Here is a 17,176-nt window from a genome sequence, read left to right as displayed (position 1 = left end):
GATGTGTTCCAACCCACAGGACAGTCAGCATGGAACCCGGAGGGGGATGTGGAAATGGGAAGGAACAGGTGATGCAAAGAATGGAGACAAGACACAATTCTGATCAAGTCTCAATTTATTGTACTTTAAGTTACAGCTTATAAAAAGTAAGAATGGGCAACTCAGGGGGAGGAAGTAGTTTCAGTGAAAATTGCAAAGCAGGATATTCTCAAGGAAATTATAAAAAGTGGGAGGACAGTTCTCATTAAGAGGGAGGCAAGTTCTCAGGTAAGTGGGAGGCAAGTTCTCATATTAATACCTTGCCAAATCTTAAACGGTTGAACAAACCTCTACAAAGCTGAAAACAGCACCTGCGGTCTAGGGATGGAAACTCACTGTACCACGCAAGGCACAATGTGCATCATAGATTACAAGCAGGCAGGAGTGAAAAAGCCATTCTATGGCTCCACACAGTGATGTTCTCTTGGTGGATTTTTCCTTTGATGAGAATGTAGTGTCCCTCCTCATCTTTTTGATTAATTTTGGTTGAAAGTCTATTTTATTAGGTATTAGGATAGCTACTCCCGCTTGTTTTCTGTGTCCAATTGCTTGAAAAACATTTTTCCTGCCCTTTACTCTGAGTTAGTGTCTATCTTTGTTGCAGAGGTGTGTTTCTTAGATGCAGCAGAATGTTGGATCCTGTTTCCACACCCATTCTGTTAGTCTGTGTCTTTTTATTGTAGAGTTGAGTCCATTGATGATGATAGATAATACTGACCATTGAACGTTAGTTCCTATTATTGAGGAGTTGGTGGTGTTACTGTGATTCATTCCTTGTTTTATTTTAATTTTTGTTGGGAAATTATCTGTATCCTATGTTTTTTTGGGTGTAGTTGTTTTCGTTGGATTGGAATTTTCCTTCTAGTATCTTCTGTAGGGCTGGTTTACTCTTTAGATATTGCTTAAATTTAGTTTTGTCATGGAATATTTTGTTTTCTCCATCCAAGTTGGTTAAAAGCTTTGCAGGGTATGGCATCTGTGATCCTTTAAGGTCTTCATGACTTCTGCCCAGGCCCTTCTGGCTTTCATAGTTTCTCTTGAGAAGTCTGGTGTGATTCTGATAGGTCTACCTTTATATGTTACTTGTCCTTTTCACCTTGCTGCTTTTAATATCTTTTCTTTGTTCTGTAGATTTACAGTTTTGATTATGATGTAGCGTGAGGAGTTTCTTTTCTGGTCTAGTCTATTTAGTGTTCTGTAAGCCTCTTGTGTGTTCGTGGACATCTCTTTCTTTTGGTTGGAAAAATTTTCTTCTATTATTTTCTTCTATTATTATTTTCTTCTATTTCTTGAAAACATTTTCTGGATCTTGTAGCCTGGAATCTTCTTTTTCATCAATTCCTATTATTCTTAGCTTTTGCCTTTTCATGTTGTCCTTGGTTTCTTGGATGTTTTGTGTTTGGGATTTTCCGACTTTACCTTTTCTTTGACAGACGTATCAAATTCTGTGAGTATATCTTCAGCACCAGAGATTCTCTCTTCCATCTTTTGTATTCTATTGGTGATCTTTACCTTTGTGGTTCTTTCTCTTTTCTCTAAGTTCTACAGCTCCAGGGGTTTCTCAGTTTGTGTTTTCTTTATTGATTTTAATTCTATTTTCATGCCTTGCACCATATCCTTCATCTGTTTGAATGTGGATTCCTGTCTCTCTATGAGGGTCTCTATTTTTTTGTTCATTTCCTCTCTCTATGCCACTACTTGTATCTCTACTTCTGCCTGTATTTGTTTAGCAATATTTGCCGGTGTTTCTTTGAGAACTTTATTTAATTCCTCTTTGCTTCCACTTGGATGGAAAATTCTTTGAGAGATTTGTTCATGTCCTCTTTAACACTCTGGATTTGAATGGCTATTTCTCTGAGAGATTTGTTTGTTTCCTCCTCATATGCCTTAAATAATTGGATAAGCATAGCTTTACAGTCATTTTTTTCTGTTTCTGATGAGTTGGAATATCCATTAATTTGGGGGGTTGCTGGTGAAACTATGATGTCTTGATTTATGTTGGATGTGTCCTTTCGCTGACCCCTGGTCATTTGGTTATCCGTAGCTATCACTGTTCCTGGATTCTGCAGATCAGACTGGTCTTTATCTGTTGTCTGGAGAATTCCTCAGGAAAATGAGAAAGATCCAGTGGTTTCAGCGTGTGCTTTGATGTTTCCGATGTACCTCTGGGAGGAAATTCCACAGGTGCAGAAGAACAAATGCAGAGAAGCATGTGAGCGAGCGTGTGTGTGGAAGTGTGCCCTGAGGGACAGGGTTCTAAAGAATGTACAGGCTTTCAGTGTGAGAGAGGAGTGCCTTGCAGGCACTGAAGGGGTTGCAGGCACTTAAGATATCACAAGCACTGTTGATGATTACAGACGCAGATTCCCTGAGTACATCTGTGGCCTACAGGCTACTGGTATTCTTCTCTAATTGAGTTCCAGGAGTTATTTACCTAAACTCCACTGGTAGATCCACAGAGCAGGGGCTTCAGTGTTTCTCACGGTGGATGTGTAGGTGGGAGGGGTTTGATATCTGGCTGTTAGCTTAGAAGCACCCTGAATCTGGGGTTCTGTAGGCACTTGAGGTTATACTCATTCTCTAGCAGGTCAAATTGGAAAGCACAGGGGTTCCTCCTGTTCTCTATTGGCCAGATTGGACCTGCTGAGTCAAATATGGCAGGTTGAGCTCAGTCAGCTCAGTGGTGCTGCATCCATTGAACTAGAGATTCCAGCTTTGGTTGCAGAACTGGAGTGTCCAGGTGCTTGATGGTAGGTCCTGGGGAGCCACTAAAGTGGTCCATAGACCTACGTGGCCCAACACTTGGTGTACCTGGGTGTTTTTGCAGGTCTGCTGGACTTTGGTGGTTCTTCAGCTGGCTTTCTGACACTGAGGAGTTGGATGGTCTGCACAGTCACTGGCTGGGAGGCCCTGTGGAGTCAGTACTGCTGCTCACAGATGTGGGACCCAAGAAGAATTGTACTGCGGATCTGGGACTCTGTGTGGCATGCACTTGGAGGGCGGGCTTGTGTTCCGGGGTGGGAGTTCCACAGACAGGAGCTCTGTGGGGCAGGTAGAGAGCTGGGGGGGGGCAGGAGCTCCACGAGAAGATGCTCAGTGGGGCAGGGGCTCCTCAGACCTGTGCTCAGTGGGATGGAGTTCAGTGGGTGGGTATAGCTGCCCATCGCAGCTGAGGAGCTAGAAGCCCCTGCCTCTGCTATCTAGGTCCCCAGGCAGTGAGCTTTGTGCTCAGCTCAATGGCACTGTGTGCAGGCTCCCCTGAGGAGGAGGGAGGCCTGAACAAGGGAAGTGTCCCTCTCTGTTCCCAGAGAAGTCCGCGTCTGATCTGAATCTATAAGTGTTCTCCACTTCTGTGGTGTCCCAGCCAAAACGTCTAACTTCTGGCTTCGGTTGCCCCTCCATTCACCAATTTTCAGTTCCTCTGCCTCTAAAAAACAGTGCACTCTTATCTCTGCCCTCTTGGATTCCCCCGCCCCCAAAGGCTTTTGTGGTAAGACGTAATGATTGTTTAGGTTTAATGTCTGTCTTTATGTCCCCATTTTCGTAGCTGATTTTGCCGATTTGTATAGTTTCTCTCTGCCTTTTTGCTAGTTTGGCTAAGGGTTTGTCTAGCTTGTTGATTTTCTCAAATAACCATCTCTTGGTCTCATTGATTCTTGGAATTGTTTTCTTTGTTTCTAATTCATGATTTTGACTCTAAGTTTGATTATTTCCAGCTCTCTGCTCCTTTTGGTGTCTCTATTTTAGGTGTGATATTAAATTGCTTGTATGAGTAGGAGAAAAGGAGTAACAGGACAGGAGCCACAGAGGGCCCCTGAAAGACTCTACCTAGCTGTGTATCAAAGCAGATACTAAGACTCATAACCAAACCTTCGGCAGAGTGCAGGGAATCATATGAAAGAAGGGGGAGTTTGTATGACATGGAAAGGATAAGACCAAATATAACTGGTCACAGGGGTCTTTTATGAGCATGACACTCCACCAAGGAACATGTATGGATATAACCTAGAACTTCTGCTTGGATGAAGCCCGTGGTAGCTCAGTAACCAATTGGTTTCCCATAGAACAAGGACTATTTCTGATAGGAACTCAATGGCAGGCTCTTTGACCTCCCCACCCCCCAAGGGAGGAGCAGTCCTGCTAGGCCCCAGAGGAGGACTTTGCAGCCAGTCCTGAAGATACCTGATAAAGCAGGGTCAGATGAAAGGGGAGGAGGTCCTCTCCAATTAGTGGACTTGGAAAGGGACAGGGAGGAGATGAGGGAGGAAGGGTTTGGGAGGGAATGAGGGAGTAGGATACAGCTGGGATACAGAGTTAATAAAATGTAACTAATAATAAAAAAATAAAAAAATGCTTGTATGAGATGTCTTAAACTTCTTTATGGAGACACTTAGTGCTATGAATTTTCCTCTTATCACTGCTTTCCTTGTGTCCCATAGTTTTGTGTAAGTTGTGTCTTCATTTTCATCAAATTTCAGGACTTCTCTAATTTCTTTTTTCAATTCTTTCCTGACCAAGCTGTCACTGAGTAGAGAGTTGTTTAGTTTCCATGTGTATATGGGCTTTGTGTTATTTCTGTTGTTGTTGGGGTTTAGTTTTATGCCATTGTGGTTTGATAGGATACAAGGGATTATTTCAGTCTTCTTATATCTGTTGAGGTTTGCTTTGTGCTCGACTATATGTTCAGTTTTTGAGAAGGTTTCATGAAGATCTGAAAAGAAGGTCTATTCTTTAGAGTTTTGGTGAAAAGTTCTGTAGACATCTATTAGATTCATTTAATTTAGGAACTCTGTGAGTGTCATTATTTCCCTATTTAGCTTCTGTCCAGATGATCTGCCCCTTGGTGAGAATGGAGTGTTGAAGTTTCCTATTATTAAGAATGGAGTGTTGAGATCTATATATGATTTAAGCTTTAATAATGTTTCATTTACAAATGCAGATGCTCTTTATTTGGCCATAGATGTTCAGGATTATGATATCCTTCTGGTGGATTTTTTCTTTTGATGAGAATGAAGTACCCCTCCTCATCTTTTTTGATTAATTTTGGTTGAAAGTCTATTTTGTTAGATATTAGGATAGCTACACCAGCTTGTTTTCTGTATCCATATGCTTGAAAAATATTTGTCCTGCCCTTTACTCTGAGGTAGTTTTTATCTATGTTGCAGAGGTGTGTTTCTTGGATGCAGCAGAATGTTTGATCATGTTTTTGCAACTAATCTGTTAGTCGATGTCTTTTTAATGGAGAGTTGAGTCCATTGATGTTGATAGATAATAGTGACCAATGAACATTAGTTTCTTTTATTGTGGAGTTGGTGGTGTTACTGTCTTTCTATTCTTGTTTTATTTTAATTCTTTGTTGTGAAGTTATCTATATCCTGTGTTTTCTTCCTTGTAATTATTTTCATTGGATTGGAGTTTTCCTTCTAGTATCTTCTGTAGGGCTGGGTTGCTGTGTAGATACCGTTTAAGTTTATTGTTGTCACAGAATTGTTTGTTTTCTCCATCTATGTTGATTAAAAGCTTTGCAGGGTATAGTAGTCTGGGTTGGCATCTATGGTCAGAGTCTAGATGACATCTGCCCCGGCCCATCTGGCTGTCATAATTTCTGTTGAGAAGTCTGGTGTGATTCTGATAGGTCTACCTTTATATGTTACTTGTCCTTTTCCCCTTGCTGCTTTTAATTTTTTTTCTTTGCTCTGTAGATTTACAGTTTTGACTATGATGTGGCATGAGGAGTTTCTTTTCTGGTCTAGTCTATTTGGTGTTCTGTAGGCCTCTTGTATGTTTGTGGACATCTCTTTAAGTTGGGAAAATTTTTCTTCTATGATTTCCTTGAAAATATTTTCTGGATCTTGGAGCCTGGAATCTTCTTTTTCATCTATTCTTATTATTCTTAGATTTTATCTTTTTATGGCTTCCTTGATTTCTTGGATGTTTTACTTGAACATTTCTGGTTTTACTTTTTCTTTGAGAGATGTATCAATTTTTGCAAGTGTATCTTCAGCGGCTGAGAGTCTCTCTTCCATCTCTTGTATTCTGTTGGTGATGCTTACTTTTGTGATTCCTGATCTTTTCTCTAAGTTCTCCAGCTCCATGGTTTTCTCTATTTGTGTTTTCTTTGTTAATTCTAATTCTGTTTTCATGTTTTGCACCATTTCCTTCATCTGTTTGAATGTGAAATCCTGTCTTCCCATGATGGCCTCAATTTTTTTTTTTTGTTTCCTCTCTATATGCCACTACTTGTGCCTCTACATATGTCTACATTTGTTTGGCTGTATTTGCCTGTTTTCCTTTGAGAGCTTTTTTTTTTCCTCTTTATGTGCTTCTCATTACTAGATAAACATAGATTTGATATCACTTTCTTGTATTTCCAATGAATTAGCATGTATAGTGATATTTTGGTGTTGTTGGTGAAGTCATGATGTCCTGATACTTGTTTTATGTATTCTTTTTTTAATTTTTATTTTTTATACTAATTACAGTTTGTTCACTTTTAATCCCAGCTGTACCCCCTTCCTCATTCCCTCCCAATCTCACCCTCACTTCCTCATCTTCTCCCATGCCTCTCCAAGTCCACTAATATGGGAGGTCCTTCTCCCCTTCCATCTGACCCTAACCTCTCAGGTCTTTTGATGTGTTCTTAAGTCAACCTCTATCCATCTGTTTATCAATAACCTATGCTGTTTATTCCTGGAGTCTGCACTTCAGACTGTGTCTGTCTGTCTCTGTTGTCTGGAGTATTCTTCAGGAAGATGAGAGAGGTTTATTTCACCTTACAGGTTATGATTTTACACTCCATCATATTGAGAAGTCAGGGCAGGAACTGAAGTAGAGGCATAGAAGAATGCTGCTTAGTGGCTTGTTCTTTATGGCTTATTCAATCTGTTTAGTTATACAACCCAAGCCTTCCTACCCATGGATGGCACTGTCCACAGTGGGCTACTTCTTTTCATATAAATCATTAGTCAAAAATATTTCCCAGACTTGTCCATAGACCAATTTGTTGGAGGCATTTTTTCTTGTGAGGTTCACTCTTCCCAGATGACCCTGACTTGTATCAAGTTAATAAAAAAGTGAGCAGCACACATGGCTATACTCATAGCAGCTATGGCTACCCATTCAAAATTTGCCTAAGATCAAGCCAGCCAAAATTTTAGTACAGGTAGTTGAGGTGCTCACTAGGCTTTACACTTTAGTGAGGAACTATTGGCAGTTGACAGTTGCTGGGAGATGTAGGTTTTTTTTTTTTTTTTTGAGAAAATGGCCACTGGCATGCTTCCCATGATTCACACCCATGCCCATATACCCAGCATTTATTTGACTTATGTTTTTTTTATCTCAATCTTTTAATTGATTTATTTTTTATTAATTACAGGGGTTTTCTTTTTAAATTTTAATTTTTTTTAATTTCTTACAATTTATTCACTTCATATCCGGGCTGTAGCCTCTTTCCTCATCTCTTCCCAGTCCCACCCTCCCTCCCTCTTCTATCCCATGCCCCTTCCTTAGTCCACTGATAGGGGTGGTCCTCCTTGCTTTCCCAAGCATATCAGGTCTCATCAAGACTGGAGGCATTGTCTTCCTCTGTGGCTTGGCAAGGCTACACCAGTCCCCCAGAGGAGGTGATCAAAGAGCTGGTCACTGAGTTCATGTCAGAGACAGCTCCTGTTCCCCTTACTAGGTAACCCACTTAGAGACTAAGCTACCTTTAGACTCTATCTGAACAGGGTATAAGGATTAAAAGCTTTTCAAAAGCAAAACTAAAGAAAAAAGAGGACATCAATTTGTGAGGGAGATTTGTCAGGGTATATTGGTAAAGCTGAGGGGTATAATTATATTTCATATACACATATGCAGGTCTCAATAAAAAATGATTATAGAAAAAACAAGTATTGGTATTCTTCTTTAATCTTTTTTGGGTCAGGCTTATTCTAGTTTTTTGTTGTTGTTGTTGTTGTTTGTTTTTTGTTTTTTCCCCTGCCATACTACATACATCACAGTAGTTGGTCCATGAGCTTCTGGGTGATTTCCCTGCCCTGACCTACTATCTTGACATAGAAGTGATACTTTGTGTGTGTGTGTGTGTGTGTGTGTGTGTGTATGCTGATGATTGAACTCCAAAGGTCAGGCATACATAGCAAACACTTTTACACTCTGAAACATCTTGCTGGCCCTGGTTCTATTGTTTAATCTAATCTGCTGCATATTTTAATTGGTGAGTTGAGACTAAGTTTATTTTTAAGAGGGTACTATGATTTGGAGAATGAGTGCGGAAGGGTATACATGGGAGGGGTTGGAGTGAGAAAAAATCAAAAGAAAATAATGTAATATTTTATTTTAGTATTTTTTAAAAAGGGGTTTGCTTATCTCTCTGCTTTTGTTGGTCATTTTTTCTGGTTGCTTGCATCTTTCCTCCACTATTAAGGGTTTGTTTATCATGTTGAGCAGTACGGTTTTCTTCCCATCTTTTCTCTTGTTCATTCGTAACTCTCATGAAGAATATTTTTCCCTGTGCTCTCGTGGTTGAAGGTGGTTGTCATGAATTGGCTTACCCTGTTATTTGCTATTGTTTGTCATGGAGGTGTTTCTCTAGTTGTATTTATGTAAAGGTTTATGGTATTGTTTGTCATGGAGAAGGTGCTTCTCTAGTTGTACTTATATAGAGGTTTATGTGTCACTTTCTTCTGGGTCACCCTTTCTTTTTCTATATTAGAGAAATTTTCTGATAAAATTGACATTAAATAGATTGTTTATGCATTTTGATTTTTATCATAGCTCCTTCTACCCAATGTATCCTTAGACTAGCAATTAGAATGCATGTCAGTGTTCTTAGAAGTTTTGGACATGAAACTTTATTAATTTTTTCTTTCTATAAGGCAAAATGTATTACTAAGCCTTGCTCTATTCAACTTAACTTTATCTTCCATTTACAATATTCCTCTGCTTGGTCATGTTTGTCGATGAAGCTTTCTACAGTGTTTTGTGAGTATGTGCATATTTGTGTTTGTTTGTTTTGTTTTAACTTTTTATTGATTTGTAGTGAGTTCCACATAATGCACCCCACTCCTATTCATCTTCTTGTCCCCTCATTATGGAATCTGTAGTATGTCACAGAGTATCTCACAGTATATCCCTCTGCCCACATATCTTCACTTGCAAATGTTCATTGCAATGAGTCATTGGTTTGGTTTGAGATCTCTGGCTTCTGTGACACCATCAATACTGGATCCTCACAGGGCCTCCTCCGAGTTATCCTGTTGTTGCCCTGTGTCATAGAGCTTTAGAACAGCAGGACTGGTCCTTTCACACACACCAACAATTTGCAGATGATATAAATTTTGGGGTAGGCCAATTCAGAGCCCTGGATCTGGGCCTGGGTGGTAGCTGAGCTGGTCAGCCTTCCAGCTCTCACTTATCCACACAGTCAGGGTTGTTAATTTGATTTGATTAACTTTCATTTCCAGCTTTTCTGTTTGGGCCTTTTAAAAATTTCTCAATTGAGGAAATTTCTCAATTTCCTTGTTGAATTTTCTCTTCCATGGTTTTTTTTTAACTTTTTTATTTTTATTAATTATAGTTTATTCACTTTTTATCCCACCTGTAGCTCCCTCCCACCTCCTCTCCGAATTCCACCCTTCCTCCCTCTTCTCCACCCATGCCCCTCCCACAGCCCCTTTTCTCCCACATTGCCAACTTTTTCATATATGTTGCTTACTTTCCAGGGGCTGAATTAATTTCTTTACTTCATTGACATGTTTTTATTAGTCTCCTATGGATTCATTGCTCCTTTTTAAAAGCAAGATCCCAGGGGACTGAAGAGATGCCTCAGTAGTTAAGAGCACTTGTTGTTCTTACAGAAGACCTGAGTTTGATTCTCAATACCCATACGGTATTTTATAACCATTCCAGTTACAGCATATCTAGTATCCTCTTCTGATTTCCATGGACAGCAGGCATGTATGTGGTACACATAAACACATACACACAAAACATTCATACACATAACATAAAATATATGACTTTTAAAAACTAATGTAATTAGGATCCTGAAATTTCTTCTTGTATTTGACTGTCTCATCTTTATTTTCTGGTACTGAGAAACTGTGAGCTTATGTGGTCCTCAGAGTGGCTTCTTTTCTCATTTTGACTGTGTGCTTCTTTGTTTTGTCTCACATATCTGCTGGGATGGATATGTCCTCAGTTCTTATTTTCCCTCTTCCTATTTTTTTAATTTGTTTGTTTTATTTTACATGCCTTACTATTATATATCATTGTCTGAGCTTATAGTTCTTTCTACTATTTACGGGGAAACTTGACTCCATTGATAGAATCATCAATTTGACAGCGATATTGACATTAACATGAAGTAAATGATACATGTGTAGTTCACTTATTTCAGAAATAAAGTTCACAGACAGAAGCACTAAGGTACTTTGGGGAAAATATAGCTTATAGTGGTTTGTGGATTGGAGCTTTTTTTTCTTTTAGTTTTATAAGACATTGTTTCTCTGTGCAACCTTGGCTGTCCTGGACTAGCTTTGTAGATCACGCTGTCCTCAACTCACAAAGATCTGCTTGCCTCTGCCTTAAGGAGTGTTATGATTACAGGTGTGTGTCATTGAACCTGTCTGTTTTTTGTTTTGTTTGTTTGTTTGTTTAGAACTAATGATATGAATATTGAAGAAGTAAAAAGAAGAAAGAGTAGGGAAAGGTGAAAAGATAGAGTAAAGCATGAATGTGAGGGAAAGTACATGAGGTAAAGGTATAAGAAACAATGGAGAAAATGTTGTAGAACAAGTGCAGGAAGAGGAAGCCTAATTATAATATGATATTTAGGTAAGATACATTTAAAACATGAAAAATCTTGAAAAACTTAGGGGATGTAGATATGGGTCAGGAGGTAAATGCTTGACATCAGAGTGTGTATCCCCAGCACCAATGGAAATGTCAGACAGGTGAGGTAGAGTCCCTGTAACCCCATATCTAAGCATGCAGAGACAAGGACTCCCCAAAGCAAGTTGGCTAACACAGTCAGCAGAAGTCAGCAAGCTTGAGTTTCAAATGAGAGACCTTGAACCGAGACACTCAGTGTTGAGCTCTGCACTTGCCATGTGAATACACAAAGACACTGACACACCAACACACACACACACACATACACACATGAACACACATGCACACACACACACATACAAAGAAATAAAAAAGTTGTAACGCAAAATAGAAAAACATGAAATCAGATGATAATATTTTTTCTTAGTTTTTTTGTCTGTTTCTTAAGCTCTTTTTATAGGTAAAGAAGGACTGCTAGTCTGAGTAATTCACGAGTATTTGATTGGTATATCTTCTCTGATGATGCAAGTTTCTGTATCTCCAGTCTGAACCTAGCAGTTACAGCCTTTTCTTTGGTGTACTGTGCATTACACTTTTCACATTGTGCTTGGTTGGTGCTTTTGGGGTGTGGAAGGTGTACCCACATTTGTGTTTGCTTTTGAACTATATGTTTTCACCCACCAGGATCTTGGATCTGTTCACCAATGTTCCACAGTTCATGTTTGAGAATACTTGCATATACCAGGGAGACTGTTCCAGGTTTAGCATACTTCTCAAGTTCCTATGTTTATTGCTCACCTATCTAATGTTAGTGGTGCTTTCCAAAATTCTTCACTCTAATTATTTTGGGGCATGCACAGAAAACCTCAGCTTTAAGTTGCTACACTGTATTTTGTTACAGTCTTCACGGAGGGTATTTCCCCTACACATCTTTTTTCTGATGCTGTATACAGTTCTTGATCACATCCTACACTGTATCTGCCTGTTTTGAAAAAAAACAAGAGGGTGGGGAACAGGGAGAGATTTTATTGTTGTGGCAGTGTATGTGCTTCCCCTCTTTTTATTTTACTAGTCTGGTATTATTAATTCTCTATATTTCCTTGTATGCAGTTTAGATTGGAATTTTCCTTTTAGAACTTTCAGTAAGGCTGTATTTGTAAATAAATATTGCTTAAATTTGGCTTTATCATGGAATATATTATTTTCTCCATCTATGATGATTGAAAGTTTTGCTGGGTATAGTAGTATGGGCTGGCATTTGTGGACTTTTAGAATCTTCGATACATCTGCCCATGCCCTTCTGGCTTTTAGAGTATCTACTGAAAAGTCATATGTAATTCTGATAGGTCTGTCTTTATATGATACTTTTTTTTTCTCCTTGCAGATTTTAATATTCTTTCTTTGTTCTCTATGTTTAGTGTGTTGATTATTATGTGCTGAGGTAATTTTTTCCTGGTTCTGTATAGTTGGTGTTCTTTATGATTCTTGTATCTTGATAGGCATCTCCTTCTTTCTGTTAAGGAAATTTTTCTTCACGATTTTTGAAAATATTTTCTGTGCCTTTGACCTATGATTCTCCTCCTACTTGTATTCCTACTATTCTAATAATTGGTCTTTAAATAGTGTCCCAGATTTCCTGGATGTTTTGTGTCAGTGTGTCAGTAGGTTTTTAGATTTGACCTATTCTTTGACCAAGGAATCCATTTGTTCTGTCATTTCTTCAATACCTGAGATTCTCTCTTTCATTTCTTATATTCTGTTGGTGAAACCTTGCCTCTGTGATTTCTGTTCAAATTCCTAAATTTTTCATTTCCAGGTTTCCCTCAGTTGGGTTTTCTTTATTGATTCTATTTCCACTTTTAGGCCTTGAACGGTTTTCATCATTTCTTTAGTGTGTGTGCATCTGTGTGTGTTTTCCTTAATTTCTTTGAGGGATTCTTTGTTTCCTCTTTAAAGAACTCTATCTTTTGCCCAAAGGCTGTTTTGTTGTGTTTTTTTGGGGCTTCATCTGTATTGAAATACTCAGGGCCTGATGTGCTGGGCTCTAGTGCAAACATATTTTTCTAGCTGTTATTTATTATGTTTTTATGCTGATTGTCTTGGCATCTGGGATTGAGAAGACTGAAACTCTAGGTTCTGATATTTGGTCTTGGTTTTGTTGGGTGGGATTTTTTGTTCCTTTGTTTCTTGTCTCTGATTCTTGTGTTGCCTGTAGGAAAATCTTCTGGGGTTCCTGATAGCTGTGGGCCCTAGGATTTCCATGTAACATGTGTTTCCAGGTATTGGGACCTGACAGTTACTAATGGGGAATGGGCCCGTGGCAGTATAGGAGCTTCACAAAAGGGAGCAAAGCAAGGTTTTCCACCAGGACCTACTTAGTCCCCTGGGATTGCTGGCAGAGAGCAAGGAGAGACCACACAGGAGGTCTTTCTAGAGCTGGGGATGAGAATAAGGAATTGGACTTGGAGGAATGGAAGGAGAGGTGAAGGTCTGCAGTGAAGGCAGGAAGCCTAATTACTTCCCTGGTAAGAGTGGCCTGTGGATCCCTAGGGAGATACTGCTGGAGTTGAGGGCTAGGACAAAGTAAATTGGTGTGGAGAAGAAAGTTTAGAAAGGAGGATTTGTGGGATGAACTGGAGATGAAGGGTAGAGAGGCAAGGCTGAAGTAATTGTTGTGTTGCAGAGCTTGGAATGAGAATTGGGAGTTGGAATTGGAAGAGAGGAAGGCTAGGTGACCATCTGCAGTTAACCTACCTACATACCAACTCACCTGCATAAAAACTAAGTAAGCTATGCAAGAGGCCATAGAATCTGGACTTAATACACACACACACACACAGAGAGAGAGAGAGAGAGAGAGAGAGAGAGAGGAAGGCAGGGAGGGAAGGAGAGAGAGAGGTATTTAGAAGATAATATAAAAAGATCTGCTAGCATCATCTTTCACTTGATCCAAGCAGTATAGAGAGATATGTCTCCTGTTCTGGGGTCAGAGATGTAGTCCAAGCTTTTGGCTTAAAACTCAGTACTAGGATCCTACCTGATGACTATTGATGTTGAGAAGAACCTTACAGCTTATAACTGTAGTTCACAATGCACAGCTCACCATCTTTAGATTTGGGCTAGACCTTGAGCTTGGATTATATTTATGTACTGTAAAAGTGGGAAAAAAGCAACAGCAAACATATACCAAGCTGAAATTAGGGTTTTAATACCCAGCAGCACAATACAACCAACACACACACACACATACACACACACACACACGCACGCACGCACGCACGCACGTGCGCGCACACTCTTGTGCGTGTGGGCGCACACCATGGAATTAATAATCTGAAGGGGGAAAAACTCTAGAATTTCTGGAAAATAAGCATAAAACTAAATTTAAAAAACTGGAATAAACAGCTACTCTTTCAATACCTAGATATCATAATGCACCAAGCATCGTTCACGAGCAACCTAGTATTCACATTTCTTTTGTTCTGCTGTTTACTTTTCTGAAAATTTCTCTTCCTTTAACATCTTTGAAAATATACAGATTTTATAATTTATAGTTTATAGTAATTTAATGTTTAATGAGTTGGCTTTTTTCTTTCTGCTGCACGAGATAAAAGTAAAGTTCAAATTTAATAACATACTACACTCAATCACATGCATTATATATTTCTACCAATATACAAGAAGAAAAGGCTAGATAGCAAACTCAAAATAATTTTACCAACAATGGGTGTTAACTATTGTAAATGACAATACTTAAATTTTGTAGTAATAAAGAAATTAAGCTTATTATGGAGGTCAGCATTTGATATGTGATTTAAAATATGATTTTAGGTGGATAAGCATATGAAAGCTGCCAAGTTTATGGATAATGGTATGAAAATATATAAGTGAATAAAAAAGAAACAATGCCAAAATATGAAACTATCACTTATACCCAAAGAAAATAGGAGAATAAATTCAAACTCATTAACACTTAGAAGGTGGGAATTAATGAGTGAAATGGGCACTGAGGAGCTGTTTTGATAAAAGCCTTACTTGGGCTCACAGAGTATCTAGAAGCTCTATAAAAACTTGGCATCCGTGGGTACAGTCTATATCTTGCCCCTTTCTTTGGTTGAAAGCACAGAGATCAGTTAATTGTCCTTAACATTTCCTCTTCTGTCATCCTGGACTCTGGGGCAGGCATCCCCTATAAAACTCACAAAACAGGAGTCATCTCAGCAAGTGAGAATAATTATCCCTGATGCAGAGGCTTACATCTCTGAAGCAGAAAGAATGATCATGTAGGACCTAGACTGATCTCAAATACTGACAAAACTTAAGAATAACTTGTACAACCAGAACTTAGAGAATGATCAACCAGACCATACTTTGACCAGGACTGCATAATTATGTATTTCTCTTGTTCCTTCTGCTGAATTCTTCCTCTATTTAAGGGCAAAATGGACTTGGGGGTTACTGGACCATATTCTCTGTTCTTCCTGTTGTGGCTACACTGAAATTAGCCCTGTGTGTGTGTGTGTGTGTGTGTGTGTGTTTCACTCTTGACTAGTTTCTTGAATTGGTATGTTGGGGACAGATCGCCAAGTTGGGATTGCCATTGTTGAGGTTTTTACTCTAAACCTTATGATTACCTAACTACCACTTTATACTCACCACTTTGGTCCACAATAAAATTGTGAAAATTGTCAAAAGTTCACTAGTCTGTGGGAAACAAGGTAGACATTTAATATTGAATGAATAATGTGGTATGGTTAATTCTTCTAGCAACTTGGGAACATTTCTATCAAGTATCTTTAAGAGTGAATTTAGAAAATCTGAAGTGTGTATAGTCAGTATCTGTTTTTCCAGGATTTACTCTACACCAAAACACAGGAAAACATAAATAAATATATTAATTACAGCATTTGGGGAGGGTTAGAACGAAACATGGAAGTCAGCTAAAAGGCTCAGATTCTTTGTAGGTGTTTGAATGTTTTGTTTCACAGTTCAGAAAACAAAAACAAAATAAAAGTCAGATATGTGTGCTGTGCAGTAGACTTTGAATAAAAATGCGAAAGATAAATATTTAAAACAAAACATTAGATGAAAAACAGGCTTCAAAAGATATAAACTTGCCTTTATAGTGTATGAAATTGGTATAGTGGTGCATGCCATTAATCCCAGCACTCTGGAGGAAGAAGCAAGGGGTTCTCTATGAGTTCTTGCACAAACTGGTTTACAGAATGAGTTCCAGGACAGCAGAGCTATGTAGAGACACTGTCTCAAAAAAGCAAAAATTAAAATTTAGAAATCTTGTGATTCTACTTTAGGCTTACTAGCAGTGTGATGTTTTCTTTAATATTAATCTGGGTAGATATATGTATTAACAGAAAGCTATGCTAGATAGATAATAGCAAGCAGAGTGTTAGTTTTAAATACTGTAGAGCAGTCATACTCTTTAATATATTTAGTAGAGGCACATTTGTGGAGGTCAGAGGTCCTTCCACCATCATCTGGGTATCCAGAATCCAAGTCAGCTTGCTAGACTTGGGAGGAAGGTGCTTTACTTGCTAAGCTATTGCTCAAGCCTAATATTCTTATTAATCAGACAATATGTACTTGGGTCAAAAATCCAAGAACTATCTCCTGGAAATCTCAGGTTTAGGCTACTGAAGGGAACTATTAGTTTTTCATACAGTGTGAAGAACTTTATCTTCATGGAGTATGATTGAAACTTTTTGTCATAAAACATAATATCCACATATGAATATACATACATTGATTTTTTAATGTGTGTGTGTGTGTGTGTGTGTGTGTGTATTCTAAGAATCTTTGTCTAAAAAACTCTTAGCATTGAGGTGTATAAGAGTACAAGTTACGTCCTGGAGGATAAAAAAAAAACAAAACATACCTTATTAGTTATATTTGTTTCTAGTTTTGAAACACTGAATAAAGATGAATGTTAATTTTGAACTAAGAGTATTTGCTTCTCATATTGCCATATATGCTTTGTATTTTGCATAAATATCTAAAATTGTCTTACAGATAATTTTTAAAGACCATGTTTACATAAATAATGCAAACTCTTTTAAGAGTATATAAAAAAAGAAAAGAAAATATGGGACTACTGTTTTGTGATAAGGCAAAGGGAACGGGAAGGAGGTGAAGCTGATTTAAAATACATTTGAGAAATGTACACATTGTGCATACAATTCTGCATCTGAGAGGCTAATATCCTCAAGAAGATGAGCAATCAACAAAACTTACTTAAAAATCGCGTCCAAACAGAAAATAGAAGTGAGCATCAGGGCTTTTTTCTCAT

This window comes from Meriones unguiculatus, chromosome X (genome assembly GCF_030254825.1).
Source record: "Meriones unguiculatus strain TT.TT164.6M chromosome X, Bangor_MerUng_6.1, whole genome shotgun sequence".
Classification (NCBI taxonomy): Eukaryota; Metazoa; Chordata; class Mammalia; order Rodentia; family Muridae; genus Meriones; species Meriones unguiculatus.
Note: the sequence above shows the minus strand (reverse complement) of the source record.